This window comes from Panthera pardus, unplaced genomic scaffold (assembly GCF_024362965.1).
Source record: "Panthera pardus isolate Hobbes unplaced genomic scaffold, ASM2436296v1 HiC_scaffold_13, whole genome shotgun sequence".
Classification (NCBI taxonomy): Eukaryota; Metazoa; Chordata; class Mammalia; order Carnivora; family Felidae; genus Panthera; species Panthera pardus.
In genome coordinates this window covers 190540209-190564484 of record NW_026526688.1, presented here as the reverse complement: position 1 = coordinate 190564484, position 24276 = coordinate 190540209, and the positions used below count along the sequence as shown (strand labels likewise).

The 24276-nt window shown below is 39.8% G+C and overlaps 1 pseudogene; it reads right to left on the bottom strand.

Annotated features, from left to right (window-relative positions):
• Positions 1–308: 308 nt before the first annotated feature.
• On the bottom strand, positions 309–24276 carry LOC109269551 (60S ribosomal protein L4-like; annotated as a pseudogene).

Sequence of the window (24276 nt, the reverse complement as noted above, 5' to 3'; positions counted from 1 at the left end):
GCAGGCTTTAGAGGGATTTATAGGTGTCTGCCAGGTTGACAGCTGGGATGTGGGGATACTTTTACAGCTGATATCACTGATCTATCCAAATTTCTTATTTTTCTTCAGGAAAAAAGAAGTCAATTATCTATCCTTTAGTAATTGCTAGTTCTCTGTTCTCTCTTTTCTTCAGGGATCATGCCAATACTGGCTGTCTTTTACAAGCTTACTTTCTGTTACAATTTTGCGTTGCTTTGGTGAATCATCATTGAGGTGGCTGGAGAAGTGTGGGGCACTTGGGTTCTTAGGCTGTGACTTTGTACTCAAATTCAGCCGAGATTGAGGATTTCTGGGGCAAAAGTCTTTGTCAGTTTACTTTTCTTTGAAGTATTGCTTGTTCGCAAACCAAATGGATTTTTTTTTAGTGCTCCAGCAATCAGTAGCAACTAGAGAAAGAGAGAGAAAAATGCATTTGAAGTAGTTTCTTGGAAATCATTCAAAGGTTTCAACAAGTTGGATATATTATTTACCACCATGTGAGTTCTCAAAAACAGCTTTTGAACTCTTAGAATCTTATCTATTTTGACATTTAAAATTTTTTTTATTATTATTTTTAATGTTTATTTATTTTTGAGAGAGAGACAGAGAGACAGAGTATGAGCAGGGGAGGGGCAGAGCGAGAGGGAGACACAGAATCCGAAGCAGGCTCCAGGCTCTGAGCTGTCAGCACAGAGCCCCATGCAAGGCTCAAACTCATGGACCGTGAGATCATGACCTGAGCGGAAGCTGGACACTTAACCAACTGAGCCACTCAGGCGCCCCTATTTTGACATTTTTTAATGAAATATTTTTAGTCAGCTAAGCACACTGGAAAAAATAAAATTTTCATTTGAATTATAGCCATTTCTTTAAGGTGAATCTTTAATTTTAAGTGCAACTAATACTTCAAAATGAATTTAAACAACATTGTGGGTAATGGTTTTGATCTGTTTCCAAGAAAAATGAATACTTCATAGCTGCAGATTTGTTACAGTACTAATTAGTTCCTGCACCAGCAAGGATAGTATTCAGAAGGATGAGGAAAAAATGTGGAACAGCAATAGCAGTAGCCAGGGAAGACAGAACAAGAGAGGACATGAGAGAGGAGACAGGAGAGAGGAGAGGAGTAAGGAGAGAAAAAGGAGTGAGAAAAAGAGCGAGAAGGAAAGGAGACCAAGTAAGAGTGTATGAAAGGCAGTGGTCAGGCTCTCTCTACTCCACCCTTGTTAAAATTGTGTCATTTCCAAGGGATGAGAAGCTGCTCTTCAGTTTCAAGCTAATGCTTTCCCAGAAAATGTTTCCTTTGTTCCCTAAATTATTGATTGGGCGATTAGGGATCTAAAATGATATTGTAATTCATTGTAAGATTCTTCCCAAAGTGTGACCTCCTGGAACACACTGATTGAGTTGCTACACTGCCATCTGAGTAATTGAAGAGAGGGTAGAAGTGCCCGAGAGCAGGAAATAGATGTCCATGGAAAATAGATAATTTCTGCAGGGTCCCCTGTGCAAGCCTGGCTCCAGGGGGGTTGAAGAGTCCAATGGAAGGTTGGAAATTGTTCTACACTGTCCTTTCTGAGAAAGAGTATAGGGTCTTCCTGCCAGTCCCTGTTCGCAGGGTGGAAATTCTCACTGGACTCTCTGTTTAGGAGTCAAGAGCACTCGCCCCTACCCATCTGTCACACCTGAACACAGAAATTGTTGACCCAGAAGCGTGGGTTATCTAGTCATGAATCTGTCAAGGCACGGACGAGTTCTTAGAGTCTGGGAGGTGCAGTGGTATAGCCGTGGAAAGGGTGATATTTGGCATCATAAAGCCCTGAATTTAAATCCTTTCACCACCGCTTAATGGAAATCATCTTGGAAAAGGTAATGTAATTGGTGTCTCTGTTTCTTAGTGTTCCCATCTGTAAAATGGAGATGATGAGAAAACAGTGGGGCCAATACATGGATAAAAAGATATAATATAAATAAAAGGCTTATTAGTATCATGCCGAGTAAGTATCTCCATAAATTTTAACCGTTAATTCATTTTGCAGTTATATTTATGTTGTCATCCTTTCTATTGTTGTCAGAGGCAGGATGATAAGGGGCAGATTGGGGTATTGGTTCACCAGATAAGGAGCAAATGAAAGGATCTGGGAACCAGTGATGTGTACTAGGACAGAAAGCAACCAGGTCTTGAGAAAAAGATAGAGTATGGAGACCAGAAACTTAAGCTAACACTTAACTTAGTATATTACCAATATTGGTATCCATCATTTACTGATTATCTGCCAAGTGCTACTCTTCTATTGTACTATTATATACAATACTATAGTGTTGTATAATCCTCATATCTACTCTCTGAAAAAGAGAGCATTATTTTCTTATTTGGACTAGTGAGAATAAAGGGCCCAGAACATTTACATAGCAATTGAGAACCCAAGTTCTCATTTCAAGGTCTGTAATTTTTCCATTGCACCCACACTTCAGGTGAATGCTCTTCAGGCCATTGTAAATATCTGTGGGTTCTGATCTCTTTTCTACATTTTTCTTTTCTTTATCTTAATGGCTAGGATTTTTGGCCCCTGAGAAAGCTTCAGAAGTCTGCTCCTCTCCTCTATCTTTCTCCTCTCATCTCTTTAATTTCCTGGCTCCTGTTTTATTTTGTGTTATTGGTGGGTCTTATTGTACCTCTGATTTTATTATGAGCAAAATACTTTGAAGGGGGGACTATTGCAGTCAGACATTGTCTTTCCCCCCCATTACCTTCGATCGGGTCTTTATTCAAAATTAGCAGTCCAAAATGATTGGACTTTTATGGAATACACAAATTTAAGTTTTTATGCAGCAGGCTTGTTTAGTTCCGTGGTGGGCTTCTATTTTTTTCTTTTCTTTTTCATGGCTAAATCTGTTTCTTTTCCAGGCAACTTTGACCATGTCACAACTCATCTGAGCCTTAATGTCTCCACCTACAAATGAAATAATAGATAATAAAGTATCACTGATTGTAATGAGACATGTAAAGTTAGAGCATTTTTCTTGACTGATATTGGAAGCTTTTTTGTAAAAAATTTACATACAAGTTAGTTAGCATATAGTGCAACAGTGATTTCAGGAGTAGATTCATTAATACTCCTTACCCATTTAGCCCCCCCCCCCCCAAACCCACCAGCAACCCTCTGTTTGTTCTCCGTATTTAAGAGTTTCTTATGTTTTTCCCCCTCCCTGTTTTTATATTATTTTTGTTTCCCTTCCCTTGTCTTCATCTATTTTGTATCTTAAAGTCCTCATATGAGTGAAGTCATATGATAATTTATCTTTCTCTAATTTAGCTTAGCATAATACCCTCTAGTTTTATCCACATAGTTGCAAATGGCAAGATTTCATACTTTTTGATTGCCGAGTAATACTCCATTTTGTGTGTGTGTGTGTGTGTGTGTGTGTGTGTGTGTGTGTGTGTGTGTATATATATATATATATATATATATATATATATATATATATATATACACCACATCTTCTTTATCCAATCATCGATCGATGGACATTTGGGCTCTTTCCAAATGTCTTTGGCTATTGTCGATAGTGGTGCTATAAACATGGGGGTGCATATGCCCCTTCGAAACAGCATATACCTGTGTCCCTTGGATAAATACCTAGTAGTGCAATTGCTGGGTCTTAGGGTAGTTCTATTTTTAATTTTTTGAGGAACCTCCATATTGTTTTCCAGAGTGGCTGCACCAGTTTGCATTCCCACCAACAAGGCAAAAGAGATCCTCTTTCTCTGCATCCTCGCCATCACCTGTTGTTGCCTGAGTTGTTAATGTTAGCCATTCTGACAGGTGTGAGGTGGTATCTCACTGTGGTTTTGATTTGTATTTCCCTGATGATGAGTGATGTTGAACATTTTTTCATGTGTCGGTTGAAGAAGTGTCTATTCATGTCTTTTGCCCATTTCTTCACTGGATAATTTGTCTTTTGGGTGTTGAGTTTGATAAGTTCTTTATAGATTTTGGATATTAACCCTTTATTGGATATGTCATTTGTGAATATCTTCTCGCATTCCGTTGGTTGCCTTTTAGTTTTGCTGATTGTTTCCTTCGCTGCGCAGAAGCTTTTTATACTGATGAGGTCCCAGTAGTTCATTTTTGCTTTTGTTTCCCTTGCCTCTGGAGACGTGTTGAGTAAGAAGTTGCTGTGGCCGAGGTCAAAGAGGTTTTTGCCTGCTTTCTCCTTGAGGATTTTGATGGTTTCCTGTCTTACATTTAGGTCTTTCATCCGTTTTGACTTTTTGTGTATGGTGTAAGAAAGTGGTCTGGGTTCATTCTTCTACATGTCGCTGTCTGGTTTTCCCAGAACCACTTGCTGAAGAGATAGTCTTTATTCCATTGGATATTCTTTCCTGCTTTGTCAAAGATTAGTTGACCATATGTTTGTGGGCCCATTTCTGGGTTCTCTATTCTATTCCATTGATCCGAGTGTCTGTTTTTGTGCCAGTACCACACTGTCTTGATGATTACAGCTTTGTAGTACAGCTTGAAGTCTGGGATTGTGATATCTCCAGCTTTGTTTTGTTTTTGTTTTTGTTTTTCTCAATATTTCTGTGGCTATTCGAGGTCTTTACTGGTTCCATACAAATTTTAGGATTATTTGTTCTAGCTCTGTGAAGAATGCTGGTGTTATTTTGATAGATATTGTATTGAATATGTAGATTGCTTTGGGTAGTATTGACATTTTAACAATATTTATTCTTCCTATCCAGGAGCATGGAATATTTTTCCATTTTTTTTTGTGTGTGTGTCTTCTTCAATTTCTTTCATGAGATTTCTATAGTTTTCAGTGTATAGATTTTTTTCCTCTTTGGTTAGATTTATTCCTAGCTATTTTATGGTTTTGGGGACAATTGTAAATGGGACTGATTCCTTGATTTCTCTTTCTGTTGCTTCATTATTGGTGTATAGGAATGAAACCATATTCTGTGCATTGACTTTATATCCTGTGACTTTGCTGAAGTAATGGATCAGTTCTAGCAGTTTTTTGGTGTTCCATATAGAGTATCATGTCATCTGCGAAGAGTGAAAGTTTGACCTCTTCCTGGCTGATTTGGATGACATTTATTTCTTTGTTTTGTCTGATTGCTGAGACTGACTTCCAGTACTATGTTGAATAACAGTGGCAAGAGTGGACATCCTTGTCTTGTTCCTGACCTTAGAGGGAAACCTCTCAGTATTTCCCCATTGAGGATGCTATTAGCATTGGGTTTTACATACATGGCTTTCGTGATCTTGAGGTATGCTCCTTCTACCCCTACTTTCTTGAGGGTTTTTATCAAGAAAGGATGTTGTATTTTGTCAAATGCTTTCTCTGTGAGGGAGAATAGGAAGATGGCGGCATAGGAGGATGCTGGGCTCACCGCAGGTCCTGCTGATCACTTAGATTCCACCTACACCTGCCTAACTAACCCAGAAAACCACCAGAGGATTAGCAGGACGGAGTCTCCGGAACCAAGCGCAGAGGAGAGGCCCACGGAAAAGGGTAGGAAGGGCGGCTAGGCGGTGCGCGCTCCACGGACTGGTGGGAGGGAGCCGGGGCAGAGGGGCGGCCCGCTGGCCAAGCAGAGCCCCTAAGTCTGGCTGGCAAAAGTGGAGGGGCCGAACGGAGTGTGTTCCGACAGCAAGCGCGACTTATCATCTGGGAGGTCATAAGTTAACAGCTCTGCTCAGAAAGTGGGAAGGCTGGAGGACAAAGGGAGGGAGAGTTGCTGAGCCCCAGGACAACAGAGCTCAGTTTGTTGGGGAACAAAGGCGCTCGCCAGCGCCATCTCCCTTGCCCATCCGCCAGCCAAAATCCCAAAGGGAACCAGTTCCTGCCAGGGAACTTGCTTGCTCCACGCAAACACCCAACTCTGTGCTTCTGCGGAGCCAAACCTCCGGCAGCGGATCTGACTCCCTCCCGCTGCCACAGGGCCCCTCCTCAAGTGGATCACCTAAGGAGAAGCGAGCTAAGCCTGCCCCTCCTGCCCCCGTGCACCTTGCCTACCCACCCCAGCTAATACGCCAGATCCCCAGCACCACAAGCCTGGCAGTGTGCAAGTAGCCCAGACGGGCAACGCCACCCCACAGTGAATCCCGCCCCTAGGAGAGGGGAAGAGGAGGCACACACCAGTCTGACTGTGGCCCCAGCGGTGGGCTGGGGGCAGACATCAGGTCAGACTGCGGCTCTGCCCACCAACTCCAATTATACACCACAGCACAGGGGAAGTGCCCTGCAGGTCCGCACCACTCCAGGGACTATCCAAACTGACCAAATGGAAGAATTCCCCTCAGAAGAATCTCCAGGAAATAACAACAGTTAATGAACTGATCAAAAAGGATTTAAATAATATAACAGAAAGTGAATTTAGAATAATAGTCATAAAATTAATCGCTGGGCTTGAAAACAGTATAGAGGACAGCAGAGAATCTCTTGCTACAGAGATCAAGGGATTAAGGAACAGTCAGGAGGAGCTGAAAAACGCTTTAAACGAAATGCAAAACAAAATGGAAACGACGACGGCTCAGATTGAAGAGGCAGAGGAGAGAATAGGTGAACTAGAAGATAAAGTTATGGAAAAAGAGGAAGCTGAGAGAAAGAGAGATAAAAAAATCCAGGAGTATGAGGGGAAAATTAGAGAACTAAGTGATACACTGAAAAGAAATAATATACGTATAATTGGTATCCCAGAGGAGGAAGAGAGAGGGAAAGGTGCTGAGGGGTACTTGAAGAAATAATAGCTGAGAACTTCCCTGAATTGGGGAAGGAAAAAGGCATTGAAATCCAAGAGGCACAGAGCACTCCCTTCAGACGTAACTTGAATCGATCTTCTGCACGACATATCATAGTGAAACTGGCAAAATACAAGGATAAAGAGAAAATTCTGAAAGCAGCAAGGGATAAACGTGCCCTCACATATAAAGGGAGACCTATAAGACTCGTGACTGATCTCTTTTGAAACTTGGCAGGCCAGAAAGGATTGGCACGAGATCTTCAATGTGCTGAACAGAAAAAATATGCAGCCGAGAATCCTTTATCCAGCAAGTCTGTCATTTAGAATAGAAGGAGAGATAAAGGTCTTCCCAAACAAACAAAAACTGAAGGAATTTGTCACCGCTAAACCAGCCCTACAAGAGATCCTAAGGGGGATCCTGTGAGACAAAGTACCAGAGACATCACTACAAGCATAAATCATACAGACATCACCATGACTCTAAACCCGTATCTTTCTATAATAACACTGAATGTAAATGGATTAAATGCGCCAACCAAAAGACATAGGGTATCAGGTTGGATAAAAAAACAAAACCCATCTCTTTGCTGTCTACAAGAGACTCATTTTAGATCTGAGGACACCTTTAGATTGAGAGTGAGGGGATGGAGAGCTATTTATCATGCTACTGGAAGCCGAAAGAAAGCTGGAGTAGCCATACTTATATCAGACAAACTAGACTTTAAATTAAAGACTGTAACAAGAGATGAAGAAGGGCATTATATAATAATCACAGGGTCTATCCACCAGGAAGAGCTAACTATTATAAATGTCTATGCGCCGAATACCGGAGCCCCCAAGTATATAAAACAATTACTCATAAACATAAGCAACCTTATTGATAAGAATGTGGTCATTGCAGGGGACTTTAACACTCCACTTACAGAAATGGATAGATCATCTAGACACATGGTCAATAAAGAAACAAGGGCCCTGAATGATACATTGGATCAGATGGACTTGACAGATATATTTAGAACTCTGCATCCCAAAGCAACAGAATATACTTTCTTCTCGAGTGCACATGGAACATTCTCCAAGATAGATCATATCCTGGGTCACAAAACAGCCCTTCATAAGTATACAAGAATTGAAATTATACCATGCATACTTTCAGACCACAATGCTATGAAGCTTGAAATCAACCACAGGAAAAAGTCTGGAAAACCTCCAAAAGCATGGAGGTTTAGAACCTACTGCTGAACACCCTACTAAAGAATGAGTGGGTCAACCAGGCAATTAGAGAAGAAATTAAAAAATATATGGAAACAAACGAAAATGAAAATACAACAATCCAAACGCTTTGGGACGCAGCGAAGGCAGTCCTGAGAGGAAAATACATCGCAATCCAGGCCTATCTCAAGAAACAAGAAAAATCCCAAATACAAAATCTAACAGCACACCTAGAGGAAATAGAAGCAGAACAGCAAAGGCAGCCTAAACCCAGCAGAAGAAGAGAAATAATAAAGATCAGAGCAGAAATAAACAATATAGAATCTAAAAAAACTGTAGAGCAGATCAACGAAACCAAGAGTTGGTTTTTTGAAAAAATAAACAAAATTGACAAACCTCTAGCCAGGCTTCTCAAAAAGAAAAGGGAGATGACCCAAATAGATAAAATCATGAATGAAAATGGAATTATTACAACCAATCCCTCAGAGATACAAACAATTATCAGGGAGTACTATGAAAAATTATAAGCCATCAAATTGGACAACCTGGAAGAAATGGACAAATTCCTAAACACCCACACTCTTCCAAAACTGAATCAGGAGGAAATAGAAAGCTTGAACAGACCCATAACCAGTGAAGAAATTGAATCGGTTATCAAAAATCTCCCAACAATAAGAGTCCAGGACCAGATGGCTTCCCAGGGGAGTTCTACCAGACGTTTAAAGCAGAGATAATACCTATCCTTCTCAAACTATTCCAAGAAATAGAAAGGGAAGGAAAACTTCCAGACTCATTCTATGAAGCCAGTATTACTTTGATTCCTAAACCAGACAGAGACCCAGTAAAAAAAAGAGAACTACAGGCCAATATCCCTGATGAATATGGATGCAAAAATTCTCAATAAGGTACTAGCAAATCGAATTCAACGGCATATAAAAAGAATTATTCACCATGATCAAGTGGGATTCATTCCTAGGATGCAGGGCTGGTTCAACATTCGCAAATCAATCAACGTGATACATCACATTAACAAAAAAAAAAAAGAGAAGAACCATATGATCCTGTCAATCGATGCAGAAAAGGCCTTTGACAAAATCCAGCACCCTTTCTTAATAAAAACCCTTGAGAAAGTCGGGATAGAAGGAACATACTTAAAGATCATAAAGGCCATTTATGAAAAGCCCACAGCTAACATCATCCTCAATGGGGAAAAACTGAGAGCTTTTTCCCTGAGATCAGGAACACGACAGGGATGCCCACTCTCACCGCTGTTGTTTAACATAGCGTTGGAAGTTCTAGCATTAGCAATCAGACAACAAAAGGAAATCAAAGGCATCCAAATTGGCAAAGATGAAGTCAAGCTTTCACTTTTTGCAGATGACATGATACTATACATGAAAAATCTGACAGACTCCACCAAAAGTCTGCTAGAACTGATACATGAATTCAGCAGAGTTGAAGGATACAAAATCAATGTACAGAAATCAGTTGCATTCTTATACACTAACAATGAAGCAACAGAAAGACAAATAAAGAAACTGATCCCATTCATAGTTGCACCAAGAAGCATAAAATACCTAGGAATAAATCTAACCAAAGATGTAAAAGATCTGTATGCTGAAACCTATAGAAAGCTTATGAAGGTAATTGAAGAAGATATAAAGAAATGGAAAGACATTCCCTGCTCATGGATTGGAAGAATAAATATTGTCAAAATGTCAATACTACCCAAAGCTATCTACACATTCAATGCAATCCCAATCAAAATTGCACCAGCATTCTTCTGGAAACTAGAACAAGCAATTCTAAAATTCATATGGAACCACAGAAGGCCCCGAATAGCCAAAGTAATTTTGAAGAAGAAGACCAAAGCAGGAGGCATCACCATCCCAGACTTTAGCCTCTACTACAAAGCTGTCATCATCAAGACAGCATGGTATTGGCACAAAAACAGACACATAGACCAATGGAATAGAATAGAAACCCCAGAACTAGACCCACGAAGTTAGTATGGCCAACTAATCTTTGACAAAGCAGGAAAGAACATCCAATGGAAAAAAGACAGTCTCTTTAACAAATGGTGCTGGGAGAACTGGACAGCAACATGCAGAAGGTTGAAACTAGACCAGTTTCTCACACCATTCACAAATATAAACTCAAAATGGATAAAGGACCTGAATGTGAGACAGGAAACCATCAAAACCCTAGAGGAAAAAGCAGGAAAAGACCTCTCTGACCTCAGCCGTAGCATTGTCTTACTCGACACATCCCCAAAGGCAAGGGAATTAAAAGCAAAAATGAATTACTGGGACCTTATGAAGATAAAAATCTTCTGCACAGCAAAGGAAACAACCAACAAAACTAAAAGGCAACCAACGGAATGGGAAAAGATATTTACAAATGACATATCGGACAAAGGGCTAGTATCCAAAATCTATAAAGAGCTCACCAAACTCCACACCCGAAAAACAAATAACCCAGTGAAGAAATGGGCAGAAAACATGAATAGACACTTCTCTAAAGAAGACATCTGGATGGCCAACAGGCACATGAAAAGATGCTCAGCCTCGCTCCTTATCAGGGAAATACAAATCAAAACCACACTCAGATATCACCTCATGCCAGTCAGAGTGGCCAAAATGAACAAATCAGGAGACTATAGATGCTGGAGAGGATGTGGAGAAACGGGAACCCTCTTGCACTGTTGGTGGGAATGCAAATTGGTGCAGCCACCCTGGAAAGCAGTGTGGAGGTTCCTCAGAAAATTAAAAATAGACCTACCCTATGACCCAGCAATAGCACTGCTAGGAATTTACCCAAGGGATACAGGAGTACTGATGCATAGGGGCACTTGTACCCCAATGTTTATAGCAGCACTCTCAACAATAGCCAAATTATGGAAAGAGCCTAAATGTCCATCAACTGATGAATGGATAAAGAAATTGTGGTTTATATACACAATGGAGTACTACACGGCAATGAGAAAGAACGAAATATGGCCCTTTGTAGCAACGTGGATGGAACTGGAGAGTGTGATGCTAAGTGAAATAAGCCATACAGAGAAAGACAGATGCCATATGTTTTCACTCTTATGTGGATCCTGAGAAACTTAACAGAATCCCATGGGGGAGGGGAAGGAAAAAAAAAAGGTTAGAGTGGGAGAGAGCCAAAGCATAAGAGACTGTTAAAAACTGAGAACAAACTGAGGGTTGATGAGGGGTGGGAGGGAGGGGAGGGTGGGTGATGGGTATTGAGGAGGGCACCTTTTGGGATGAGCACTGGGTGTTGTATGGAAACCAATTTGACAATAAATTTCATATATTGAAAAAAAATGCTTTCTCTGCATCTATTAAGAGGATCATATGGTTCTTGTTCTTTCTTTTATTGATGTGATGAATCACAGATATTGAACCAGCCCTGCATTCCAAGTGTAAATCCCACTTGGTCGTGGTGAATAACTTTTTTAATGTATTGTTGGAGCTGGTTGGCTAATATCTTGTTAAGGATTTTTGCATCCATGTTCATCAGGGAAATTGGTCTATAGTTCTCCTTTTTTGTGGGGTCTCTGTCTGTTTTTGGAATCAAGGTAATGCTGGCTTCATAGAAAAAGTTTGGAAGTTTTCCTTCCATATCTATTTTTTGGAACACCTTCAAGAGAATAGGTGCTTAGTCTTCCTTAAACATTTGGTAGAATTCCCCTGGAAAGCCATCTGGCCCTGGACTCTTGTTTTTTGGCAGATTTTTGATTGCTAATTTGATTTCTTTCCTGGTTATGGGTCTGTTCAAATTTTCTCTTTCTTCCTGTTTCAGTTTTGATAGTGTATGTTTCTAGGAATTTGTCCATTTCTTCCAGATTGCCCATTTTATTGGCATATAATTGCTCATAATATTCTCTTATTATTATTTTCATTTCTGCTGTGTTGGTTGTGATCTCTCCTCTTTCATTCTTGATTTTATTTTTGGGGGGACTTTCCTTTTTCTTTTTTATCAAAGTGGCTAGTGGTTTATCAATTTTGTTAATTCTTTCAAAGAACCAGCTTCTGGTTTCATTGATCTGTTCTACTTTTTTTTTTTTTTTTTTTGGTTTCGATAGCATTAATTTCAGGTCTATTCTTTGTTATTTCCTGTCTTCTGCTGGTTTGGGGTTTTATTTGCTGTTCTTTTTCCAGCTCCATAAGGCATAAGGTTAGGTTGTGTATCTGAGATATTTCTTCCTTCTTTAGGAAGGCCTGGATTGCTATATACTTTCCTCTTATGACTGCCTTTGCTGTGCCCCAGCGGTTTTGGGCTATGGTATTATCATTTTCATTGACTTCCATATACTTTTTAATTTCCTCTTTAACTTCTTGGTTAGCCCATTCATTCTTTAGTAGGATGTTATTCAGTCTCCAAGTATTTGTTACCTTTCCAAATTTTTTCTTGTGGTTGATTTCGAGTTTCATAGCGTTGTGGTCTGAAATTATGCACAGTATGATCTCCATCTTTTTGTATTTACTTAGGGCTAATTTATGTCCCAGTATATCGTCTATACTGAAGAACGTTCCATGTGTACTGGAGAAGAATGTATGTTCTGCTGCTTTAGGATGAAATGTTCTGAATATATCTGTTAAGTCTATCTGGTCCAGTGTGTCATTCAAAGCCATTGTTTCCTTGTTGATTTTCTGTTTAGATAATCTGTCTATTGTTGTAAGTGGGGTGTTGAAGTCCCCTACTATTATGGTATTATTATCAATGAGTTTTTTTATGTTTGTGATTACCTGATTCATACATTTGGGTTCTTTCACATTTGGTGCATAAATGTTTATAATTGTTAGGTCTTGGTGGATAGCCCCTTAATTATGATATAATACCCTTCTTCATCTCTTATTACAGTCTTTATTTTAAAGTCTAGATTGTCTGATTTAAGTACAGCTACTCCAGCTTTCTTTTGTCGACCATTGACATGATAGATGGTTCTCCATCCCTTTACTTTCAGTCTGAAGGTGTCGTTTAGGTCTAAAGTGGATCTTTTGTAAACAGCATATAGATGGATCTTATTTTCTTATCCATTCTGTTATCCTATGTCTTTTTATTAGAGCCCTTAGTTCATTGATGTTTAGAATGAGTACTGAAAGATACAAATTTATTGTCATTATGTTGCCTGTAGAGTTTGAGTTTCTGGTGGTGTTCTCTGGTCTTTTCTAGTCGTTGTTGCTTTTGGTCTGCCTCTCTCTCTCTCTTTTTGCCTTTTCTCCCCCCAGAGAGCCCCCTTACAATTTCTTGCAGGGCTGGTTTAGTAGTCAATTAACTCCTTTTTGTTTGTCTGGGAAGCTTTTTCTCTCTCCAGCTTTGCTAGATAAGCAATTCTTGGGTACATATTTTTCTGATTCAGCACATTGAATATATCCTGCCACTCCATTTTGGCTTGCCAAATTTCTGTGGATAGGTCTGCTGCAAACCCGATCTGTCTTCCCCTGTATGTTAAGGACGTTATCTTCCCTTGCTGCTTTCATGATTCTTTTCTTGCCTGAGTATTTTGTGAATTTGACTATGATAGGCCTTGCTGATTGTTGGTTTTTGTTGAATCTAATAGGAGTCCTCTGTGCTTCCTGGATTTTGATGTCTATGTCTTTCCCCAGGTTAGGAAAGTTTTCTGCTATGATTTGTTCTCATAAACCTTCTACCCCTTTTTCTCTCTCTTCATCTTCTGGGATCCCTATGATTCTGATATTGTTCCTTTTTAATGAGTCACTTAGTTCTCCAATTCTTAAATTGGGCTCTTTTGTCTTAGTCCTCCTTTTTTTCTGCTTCATTATTCTCCATAAGTTTGTCCTCTATAGCGCTGCTTTGCTGCTCTGCCTCATCCATCCTTCCCGCCATGGCAACATTGAAGATTGCAGGTCTGTTATAGCATTTTTTAAATTTCATCCTAACTTTTACTTCTTTTATCTCCACAGAAAGGGATTCTAATCTGTTTTCAAGACTAGTTAGTATTCTTATTATTGTGATTCTAAATTCTGGTTCAGACATCTTGCTTGTATCTGTGTTGATTAAGTCCCTGGCTGTCATTTCTTCCTGCTCTTTCTTTCGGGGTGAATTCCTTCCTTTCATCATTTTGAAGGAAGAAAGAAATTAATAAGTTAAAAAAATTAAAATTAAAAATTTTAAAACAACACACACACAAAAATCAAATGATGGTAGATCCTAGGTGTGTTTTGGTCTGGTTGTTGAAAGGGGCTTACTAGATTAGAGAAAAAAGAGAAAGATAAGAAAAGACAAAAAAAAAAAAAAAAGAAAAAGAAGAAAAGGAAAAAAAAGGAAAACATTTGAAAATTTGAAAAAATGTATGCAATGAAATAGAATAAAATTAAATGATGGAAGCAAAATATAATTTGAAAAATTTACAAAGAAGTAAAAATATATTAGAAAAAATTAAAGAAAAATGTTTTTAATAATAATTGAAAATAAAAATAATTTTTTCTCTTTCTGTATTCAAGAAAAAGAAAAGAAACAAAAAAGAAAAAAATTGAATAAATGGACCAGTGAACAGACTGAGATACAACTGAAATTACCTTGTTTTCCCCTAGCAGTCAAAGTATGAAGCACTTTATAGTCCGTAAACTAAGCAGGCAGAGAGACTTGTGGTGTTCCTGAAGAGCGAGGTTGTTCCAGTTGGGTGGGGCCTAGTGTAATGTCCATTATCCACTAGATGGCGCTGCTTAATTTACTGGGGTGGATTGTTGTGGTACTTGTAAGTGAGTATGCGCATGTGTGGGAGGGGTGAAAATGGCACCACCCAGCTACCCAGTCTCTAGTATGGGAACTCTGTTCTTCCCTATCAGCAATCATGCACCCATCCTTTGTCTCTGGCTTCCATCCACTCCCTACTTGTATCCTGTCCATGACCAAGCTATCAGATTGCCAGGCAGCACCTCCCTCCTGAATTTTATCTTGGATGCGGATGTGTTTCCCAACCCCTCACTTCTGAGAAACTGCGTCTTTGACCCACTCAGACCTTTGGGGGAGGGTCTCACCAAGCAATGGCCAGGTGCCAGCCTCACCCAGGAACATTTGCAGGACTGTGCTGCTGCTAATTCCCAGAGACTGTGGCTGGGTGCCAGCCTGCCCCAGAAAAAGGTGATGCAATCGCGTAGCAGCAGCCTTTCAGGGATTATGGAAAACCACAACATACATCTGGTGCCAGGCTTCACCCTTAACGTCTTTGTTCCAGAACTGGCAAATGTGGTTGTTCTCTGGGGTCTGCTGTGACCTTTGCCTGTGGGATGGCCACACAGCCTCTACCAAATGTCCTTCCAGCAGGGGAACCACCTCTGCCTGTGTGGCCCAAGGACCCCAAGGACTTCACTCTCTGCTTCTGGGGATTCACCGTTCCCACCAGAGCTCCACCAGGTGTCAAGCTGTGGAGTTTTAGACTCTGCACTCCCCTGTTTATAGAGTCTTAATGGAATTTAAACCCTCTCCTTTCGCCCTGTTTTGTTCAGTCCTTGTGGCTGTTTCCACTTTTTCCACTTTCTCTCCGGCTGCTTTTGGGTGCTTTTCCCATACTCTCCCCTCATCTCTGTTCTCTCTCCACAAGCAAAAACAGCTCCCTGCCCTCCCTCCGCAGCTTCTGTCTCCCCCAGTTCACCTCTCCATGCCATGAACCTGCTGAGTTCTGTGGTCGGATTGTGCAGATTGTTGTGTTAATCCTCAAACAGTTTTCTAGGTGTGCAGGATGGTTTAGTGTTGATCTGGCTGTATTTCATGGATGAGAGATGCAAAACAAACTTCCATGCTGTTCTGCCATCTTGTCCCCTCTCCCATGGTGGGTTTCTTTTCTGCAGGCTTCCTCTATGCTTCTGGTTTCTTGGTAGCTGCAGGCTTTTTTCCTGCCAAAGGTTTCTTTTTCCTTTTTTTTTAAATTTTTTCCAAAAATTTATTCAAGTTATAACCTATAGTGTAGTATTGGTTTTAAGAGTAGAATTTAGTGATTAATCACATATAACACCCAGTGCTTATCCCACAAGTGCCCTTTTTAATGCCTATCACCCATTTAGCCCATTCCGTACCCACGTCCCTACAGCAATCCTTAGTTTGTTCTCTCTAGTTAAGAGTTTCTTATCATTTGTCTCCCTCTCTGTTTTTATTTTTCCTTCCCTTCCCCTATATTCATCTGTTTTGTTTCTTAAATTCCACATATGAGTGAAATCACATGATATTTGTCTTTCTCTGATTGATTTATTTCACTTAGCATAATACACTTTAGTTCCATCCACATTGTTGCAAATGACAAGATTTCATTCTTTTTGATCACCAAGTAATATTCCATTGTGTGTGTGTGTGTGTGTGTGTGTGTGTGCGTGTGTGTGTGTGTGCATGCCATATCTTCTTTATCCATTAACCAGTCAAAGAACATTTGGGTTCTTTCCATAACTTGGCTATTGTTGATAGTGCTGCTATTAACATTGGGGTTCATGTGTCCATTGAAATCAGTATTTTTGTATCCTTTCAATTAATACTTAGTAGTGCAATTCCTAGGTCATATGGTAGTTCTATTTTTAACTTTTATAGAGCCTCCATATTGTTTTCCAGAATGGCTGCACCAGTTTGCATTCCTACCAACAGTATGAGAGGGTTCCTTTTTCTCTGCATCCTTGGTAACATCTCTTATTTCCTGAGTTGTTAATTTTAGCCATTCTGACAGGTATGACATGGTATCTCATTGTGGTTTTGTTTTGTTTTGTTTGTTTGTTTTATTTTTTAGAGAGAGAGAGATCAAGAGCAAGTGAGCAAGCAGAGGGGAGAGGCAGGGTAGAGGGGAGAGAGAATCCCGTGGCCATGGGATCATGCCCTGAGCCAAAATCAATAGTTGGACATTCAAGTGACTGAGCCACTCAGGGGACCCCTCACTGTGATTTCGATTTGTGTTTCCCTGATCATGAGTGCCATTGAGAATTTTTTTCATGTATCTTTTTCATGTAGCCATTTTTCATGTAGCCTTTTGTATGTCGTCTTTGGAGAAATGTCTGTTCATGTCTTGTGCCCATTTCTTAACTGGATTATTTATTTTTTGGGTGTTGAGTTTGATAAGTTATTTATAGATTTTGGGTACTAGCCCTTTATCTGGTATATCATTTGCAAATATTTTATTCCATTCTGTAGGCTGCCTTCTAGTTTTGTTGATTGTTTCCTTCACTGTGCAGAAGGTTTTTGTCTTGATGAAGTCCCAATAGTTCATTTTTGCTTTTGTTTCCCTTGCCTCCAGTGACATGTCTAATAAGAAGATGCTGCAGCCGAGGTCAGAGGGATTGCTGCCTGTGTTCTCCCTTGGGGATTTTAATGGTTTCCTGTCTCACATGTAGGTCTTTCATTATTTTGAATTTATTGTTGTGTATAGGTAAGAAAGTTGTCCAGTTTCATTGTTTTGCATGCCACCGTCCAGTTTCCCCAGCACCATTTGTTGAAGATACTGTCTTTTTTCCATTGGATATTCTTTCCTGCTTTGTCAAATATTAATTGGCCATATAGTTGTGGGTTCATTTCTGGGGTCTCTATTTTGTTCCATTGATCTAAGTGTCTATTTTTGTGTCAGTACCATACTGTCCTGTGACTAAAGCTTTGCAATACAGTTTGAAGTCTGGAATTGTGATGCCTCCCTCTTTGTTTATCTTTTTCAAAATCACTTTTAGGGTCTTTTCTAATTTCATGCAAATTTTGGGATTGTTTGTTCTGGCTCTGTGAAGAATGCTGGTGTTATTTTGATAGAGATTGCATTGAATGTGTAGATTGCTTTGGGTAGTATAGACATTTTAACAATATTTGCTCTTCTAATCCATGAGCATGGACTATTTTTCCATTTCTTTGTGTCTTCTTTAATTTCTTTCATAAGTGTTCTGCAGTTTTCAGAGCACAGATCTTTTACCTCTTTCGTTACGTTTATTCCTAGGTATCTTATGGTTTTTGGTGCAGTTGTAAATGGGATCAATTCCCTGATTTCTTTTCTGCTGTTTCATTATTGGTGTATAGAAATGCAACAGGTTTCCTTACATTGATTTCATATCCTGAACTTTGATAAATTCGTATGTTAGTTCTAGCAATTTTTTGGTGTAGTCTTTTGGGTTTTCCACATAGATTATCATGTTATCTGCAAAGAGTGAAAGTTTGATTTACTTCTTGCCAATTTGGATGCTTTTTATTTCTTTTTGTTTTCTGATTGCTGAGGCTACGACTTCCATTACTATGTTAAATAGTAATGGTGAGAGTGGACACCATTGTCATATTCCTGATCTTAGGGGGAAATGTTCTCAGTGTTTCCTTATTGAGGATGATATTAGCTGTGGGTCTTTTATTTATGGCCTTTATGATACTGAGGTATGGTTCCATCTATTCCTACTTTGTTGAAGGTTTTTATCAAGAATGGATGCTGTATCTTGTCAAATGCCTTTTCTGTATCAATTGAAAGAATCATATGATTCTTATCCTTTCTTTTATTAAGGTGGTGTATTATGGTGATTGATTTGGGAATATTGAACCAACCCTGTAGCCCAGGAATAAATTCCAGTTGATCATGGTTAATAATTGTTTTAAGTACTGTTAGATTTGATTTGCTAGTATCTTGTGCAGATTTTTTTGCATCCAGATTCATCAGGGATATTCATCTATAACTCTCCTTCTTAGTGGAGTCTTTGGTTTTGGAATCAAGGTAATGCTGGCCTCACAGGATGAATTTGGCAGCTTTCCTTCCATTTCTATTTGTTGGAACAATTTCAGAAGAATGGGTATTAATTCTGCTTTAAATGTCTGGTAGAATTCCCCTGGGAAGCCATCTGGCCCTAGACTCTTATTTGTTGGGAGATTTTTGATTACTGATTCAATTTCTTTACTGGTTATGGGTCTGTTCAAATTTTCTGTTTCTTCCTCTTTCAGTTTTGGTAGTTTCTAATCTTTCTTGGAATTTATCCACTTCTAGATTGCCCAATTTATTGGTATATAATTGCTGATAATATTCTATTATAATTGTATTTCCATGGTGTTTGTTATAATCTCTTCTCTTTCATTCATGATCTTACTTATTTGAGTCCTTTCTCTTTCTTTTTAATAACTACGACTAGGGGCTTATCAATTTTGTCAATTCTTATAAAGAACAAGCTCCTAGTTTTGTTGATCTACTATTTTTTAAAATTTCTATATCATTTGTATCTGCTCTCATTTTTATTTCCCATTTTCTTCTGGTTTTAGGTTTATTTACTGTTCTTTTTCCAGCTCCTTTAGGTTTAAGGTTAGGGTGTGTATTTGAGACCTTTCTTGCTTCTTGATATAGGCCTTTTTGCTGTATACTTCCTTCTTTTGCCCTCCTTTGCTCCATCCCAAAGGTTTTGGATTGTCATGTTTTCATTTTCATTTGCTTACATTTATTATTTTAATTTCTTATTTAATTTACTGGTTAGCCCATCACAGTTAGTAGGATGTTCTTTAATCTCCATGTATTTGTGGTCTGTCCAGTTTTGTTTGTTTGTTTGTTTGTTTTTGTGTTTGACTTCAAGTTTCATAGCATTGTAGTCTGAAAATATGCATGATATTATCTCAATCTTTTTGTCCTGGTTAAGGCCTGATTTGTGACCCAGTGTATGATCTATTCTGGAGAAGGTTCCACGTGTACTTTAAAAGAATGTGTAGTCTGCTGCTTTAGAATTAAATGCTCTGAATATATGTTAACTCCATCTGGTCCGGTGTATCACTCAAAGCCATTGTTTCCTTGCTTATCTTCTGCTTAGATGATCTGTCCATTGTTGTAAGTGGGTGTTAAAGTCCCCTAGTATTATTCTATTACTATCAATGAGTTTCTTTGTTAATTTATTTGTATATTTGGGTGCTTCCAAGTTTGGCACATAAATATTTACAATTATTATATCTTCTTGCTGGATAGACCCCTTTATTATGTTATAGTGCCCTTCATCTCTTATTACAATCTTTGGTTTAAAATTTAGTTTGTCTGATATAAGTATGGTTACTCAGTTTTTTTTTTGTTTTTTGTGTTTTTTGTGATGTCCATTGACATGATAAATTGTTCTCCATCTCGTCACGTTCATCTGGAAGTGTCTTTGGGTCTCATGTGAATCTTTTATAAGCAGCATATCAATGGATCTTGTTTTTTTATGCATTATGATACCTTATGTCTTTTGATTGGAGTATTTGGTCTATTTACATTCAGAGTAATTATTGATCAGTATGAATTTGGTGCCATCGTATTACCTATAAAGTTGCTGTGCTTGTAGATTGTCTCCATTCCTTTCTAGTCTTTGTTGGTTTTGGTCTCTCTTTCCTGATCAAAGTGTCCACTTTAATATTTATTGCAGAGCTGGTCTAGTGTTTACAAACTCCTTTAGTTTTTGATTGTTTTGGAAACTCTATCTCTCCTTCTATTCTGAATGATAGCCTTGCTGGATAAACTATTCTTGGCTGTGGGGCACCTGGGTGGTTCAAATGGTTAAGTGTCAGACTTTGGCTCAGGTCATGATCTCACAGTTCTTCAGTTGGAGCCCCACATCAGGATCTGTGCTGACAGCTCAGAGCCTGGAGCCTGTGTAGGATTCTGTGTCTCCCTCTCTCTCTGCCCCTCCTCTGCTCATACTTTCTCTTTCTCTCTCTTAAAAATAAAGAAAAACATTAAAAATATTAAAAGTATTCTTAGCTGAGTATTTTCTCCATTTATTTCATTGAATGTATCATGCCACTCACTTCTGACCTGCCAACTCCCTGGACAGGTCTGCTGCTAACCTAATATGTCTATCCTTACAAGGTTAAGGACCTTTTGTTCCTAGCTGCTTTCAAAATTCTCTTTTTCTTTGATTTTTTGCAAGTTTTACTATGACATGTCTTGGTGTTGACCTGTTTTGGTTGATTTTGAGGGGGGGGGGTCTCTGTGCCTCTTGGACTTGAATGCCTGTTTCCTTTCTCAGATTATAGAAGTTCTCAGCTATGATTTTTCAAATAAACCCTCTGCACCTTCCCCTACTCTTCTTCTGGGACTCCTGTGATACAGATAATATTGTGCTTTATGGAATCACTTAATTCCCTGGGTCTATAGTCTTGATCTAATAGTTTTCTTTCCCTTTTCTTTCCAGCTTCAATATTTTCCATAACTTTATCTTTTATATCACTTATTCATTCCTTGGCTTCTTCCATCCTCATTGTGATTACAATCAGTCAGTTTTGTATCTCAGGTATAGCATTTTTTTTAACTTCAACCTATTTTTTAGGTCTTTTATCTCTGTAGCAAGGGTTTCTCTGGTGTCTCCTATGCTTCTTTCAAGCCCAGCTAGTATTCTTATAACTGTTCCTCTAAATTCTTGTTCAGATATATTGCTTATATCTTTTTTGAGTAAATCCCTGGCTGTGATTTCTTCTTGATCTTTCTTTTGGGGAGAATTATTTCATCTTGTCATTTTGTCTAGGTTTCTGTGTTTTGTGTGTTATGAAGTCTTGTTATGTTTCCTGATCCTGAGAGTAATGCTATAGTGAGAAAGGGTTATACACTTTACAAAGCCTGGTGCTTCAGGAAATGGTTAAGATATATGCTGTGTACACTCTACTGTTATGATTTGGCTGCTCTTTGCCCCAGGTAAGTCGTGTGCAGAGTACCTCCTTGCTTGTAGTGGAGAGTGTTTGGACCTTTAACTAGGTGTGCTTTAATTTGTTTTTTAAATAAGCCTGATTAAATATAAAAAAGTGCTGATCCAAAGAGAGAGAAAAGGAAAAGGAAAAAAAATCCCCAGATAAGCAAATAAACAAAAAAGTATAAGCCTCATTCCAAAGAAACAGAAAGAAAGAAAACAACAATGACAACAACAACAACAACAACAAACAAACAAACAAAGAAAGCCTAGTCCTATTTCCACCAGAACTAAAGCTGACACTTTGGAGCACTCTATGATCAGTAGACTTGGTGCATACAGGGGGTCTGTGCTTGTTCTCTGGGGGAGAGACCTGCCATGCTGGCTCACAGTCAGACCTGCTTTAGAAAAGATGTCCCTACAGGGCCCAGCATGGCGAGGTTTGGTGTAAGCGGCTCCACCCTCCACTGAGGGTGCTATGTTGTTCATTGAATGTAGGTGTTCCAAACATGCTGGCTGTCAGGGGAAGATGGTGTCACGCCACTCTCTTATCCCTGTTTAGGGGAGCTCATGCCCACTGCTGTTCCGGAAGCCCTCACAGAAAAGGGAACAACCTCCCTTTTTGTGTCCTAGGCTTCCATCAGATCCCTGCCCTCAACCTGTCTGTGCCTGGGGCCAATGAATGCCCAGTGCCACAGTTCTCCTGTGTTTTATCTCTGGCCTGTGGCTGGGATTCAACACTCTAAATCGTAAAGGATCAGCAAGGCACAGACCAGATTCCCTTCTCCAGAGGAGGAGGTCTGTGCTGTGTCTGGTGCTGGCTTTTTCCCAGTGAAGCAGTTGCACAGCTGCGTGGGCACCTGGAGTTTATGGTGAAGCACAGCAAAAAGCTGTGATCAGGTTATCTGTCCTCCATGTGCATTTCTGTCCCTTGCGGATGAATGGCTGCTCACTGGTGCCCACTCAGTCCTTTGTCCTTGGAGAGGCAGTATACCCTCTTCCAAATGTACTCCAGGAAAGGGAACATTCTCTCCTAGTGCGACCCAGGGGATCTCTACACCACACTGTCCTCTGTCCACTCTGTCCAGTGTTTGCCTGTCTCCCTAGGAGCACTGCTGCCCACCTGGTTTGACTCCAGCAAATGGTGCTAACTTCTAAAACCTCAGAATTTGAGTTCCATTGTTTGTAAAAACTTGCAATAGTCAGTTCCTGTTGATTCCCCAGTCAGTGGTTTGGGGGAAGTGTATTTCTTGCATGAACCCCATGCACTGCTCTCTCCCCCTCTCTTTTTCTCTGTCTTCTCTCTGTGAAAAGGGCTCCCTCTTCACTGCAACACCACAGCTTTTCTCTCCCCCATTTTACATCTCCGCACCTGCCACCTTCTCTTCTCTAATTGTGAGGATCGTTCTCTTCATCCTCAGATCGATTTGTTAGGTGTTCCAAATGATTTGATGTTGATCTAGCTATGTTTGAGGGACGAGGCAAGCCCGGGGTCCCCTTACTACACTGCCATTGTAACTCCTCCTCCTCTTCTGCTTCTTAACACTGGCAGCCTTCTTTCCTTTCTTCCCTACCACAAGCTTCTGGCCTGGAACCCTTTTATCTGATTTGGCTTCTAATACTGCTCCTGCCTTATCCATCTGGAATTTGTGATTCTTGGCCCAGTGAAGAATGGTGTTCTGGTGCATGGTCTTTTCACATGGGTGTAGCTTCAATATGATTCTCAGGTTTTTCAGTGAATACTTCTTCAGAACTCTGCACTGAATCTTCTTATGTGGTACTTGGAGGGCTCTTGGGATCTCTGGGCTCTTCAAGATTCTGCTAAGGTCTGTATTAAGCATCTTGTGCATGGGAAGATTGTAGTCACTCCTGAGGGAGGCATGCTTACCCCTAGTGCCATACAGAGTGTCTAGCTTGCAGAAAGCAAGCATTTCAATCCAAATGCAGAAAGGCCCCACATGCCCACCAGGAGTAAGTTTCAAAATGTTCTATGTGCTTCTATTAAGTAAAGTAATTCCACGGACATTTCTGAAGGCCTTAATGTTTCTTCATTATAGATGATGCAGGGGTCCCTGTGCTGGATACAATGACAGTTGCTCATTTTGCCCTTGCCAGCTCTCATTCTCTGAGAGGCATAGACCTTTTTGATATCATTCTTCTTTGGTCTTTTTATAGCCTTCAACCACCAAAGAAAGTTCAGGAACTTCCTCAATACGAAGACTTTTAGACATGACCAGCACTAGTAAGGCTGAGGCAGCCAGGGCAGAGTGATGGCATATTGCTTCTGTGTTGTGTTCATTCTGTGGTGCCAAAGGCACCAAGTTTTGGTTGGTGCAAACATGTGGCCCCTATGACACATATTTCCAAAAGCACCCTGGACAGAATGGTGAGTTCCACCACTTCGAACTCTGGAAATTTGAGTCATGGCTCTGCCAGTCTCTCTAAGACTCAGCACTGGTTTGATGACCTGCTAGTTCACTGACACCAGATGGCTCTTTGCTGTTTTCATGCAAGTTGGTGTGAACAAAGTTCATGGTATTGGGTCGAATGGGAGCCTTGAACACTGCAGACAAAGTAACATTAATTTCCAGATGACTCCTCCTTCTTGGAGTATACAGATATTAATGGAGGAGCACAGTCTATCATAGGGAGAGGAGAGGGCCATACTCCTGTATCAGTTGGATATTGTGTGTAGCAATTCAT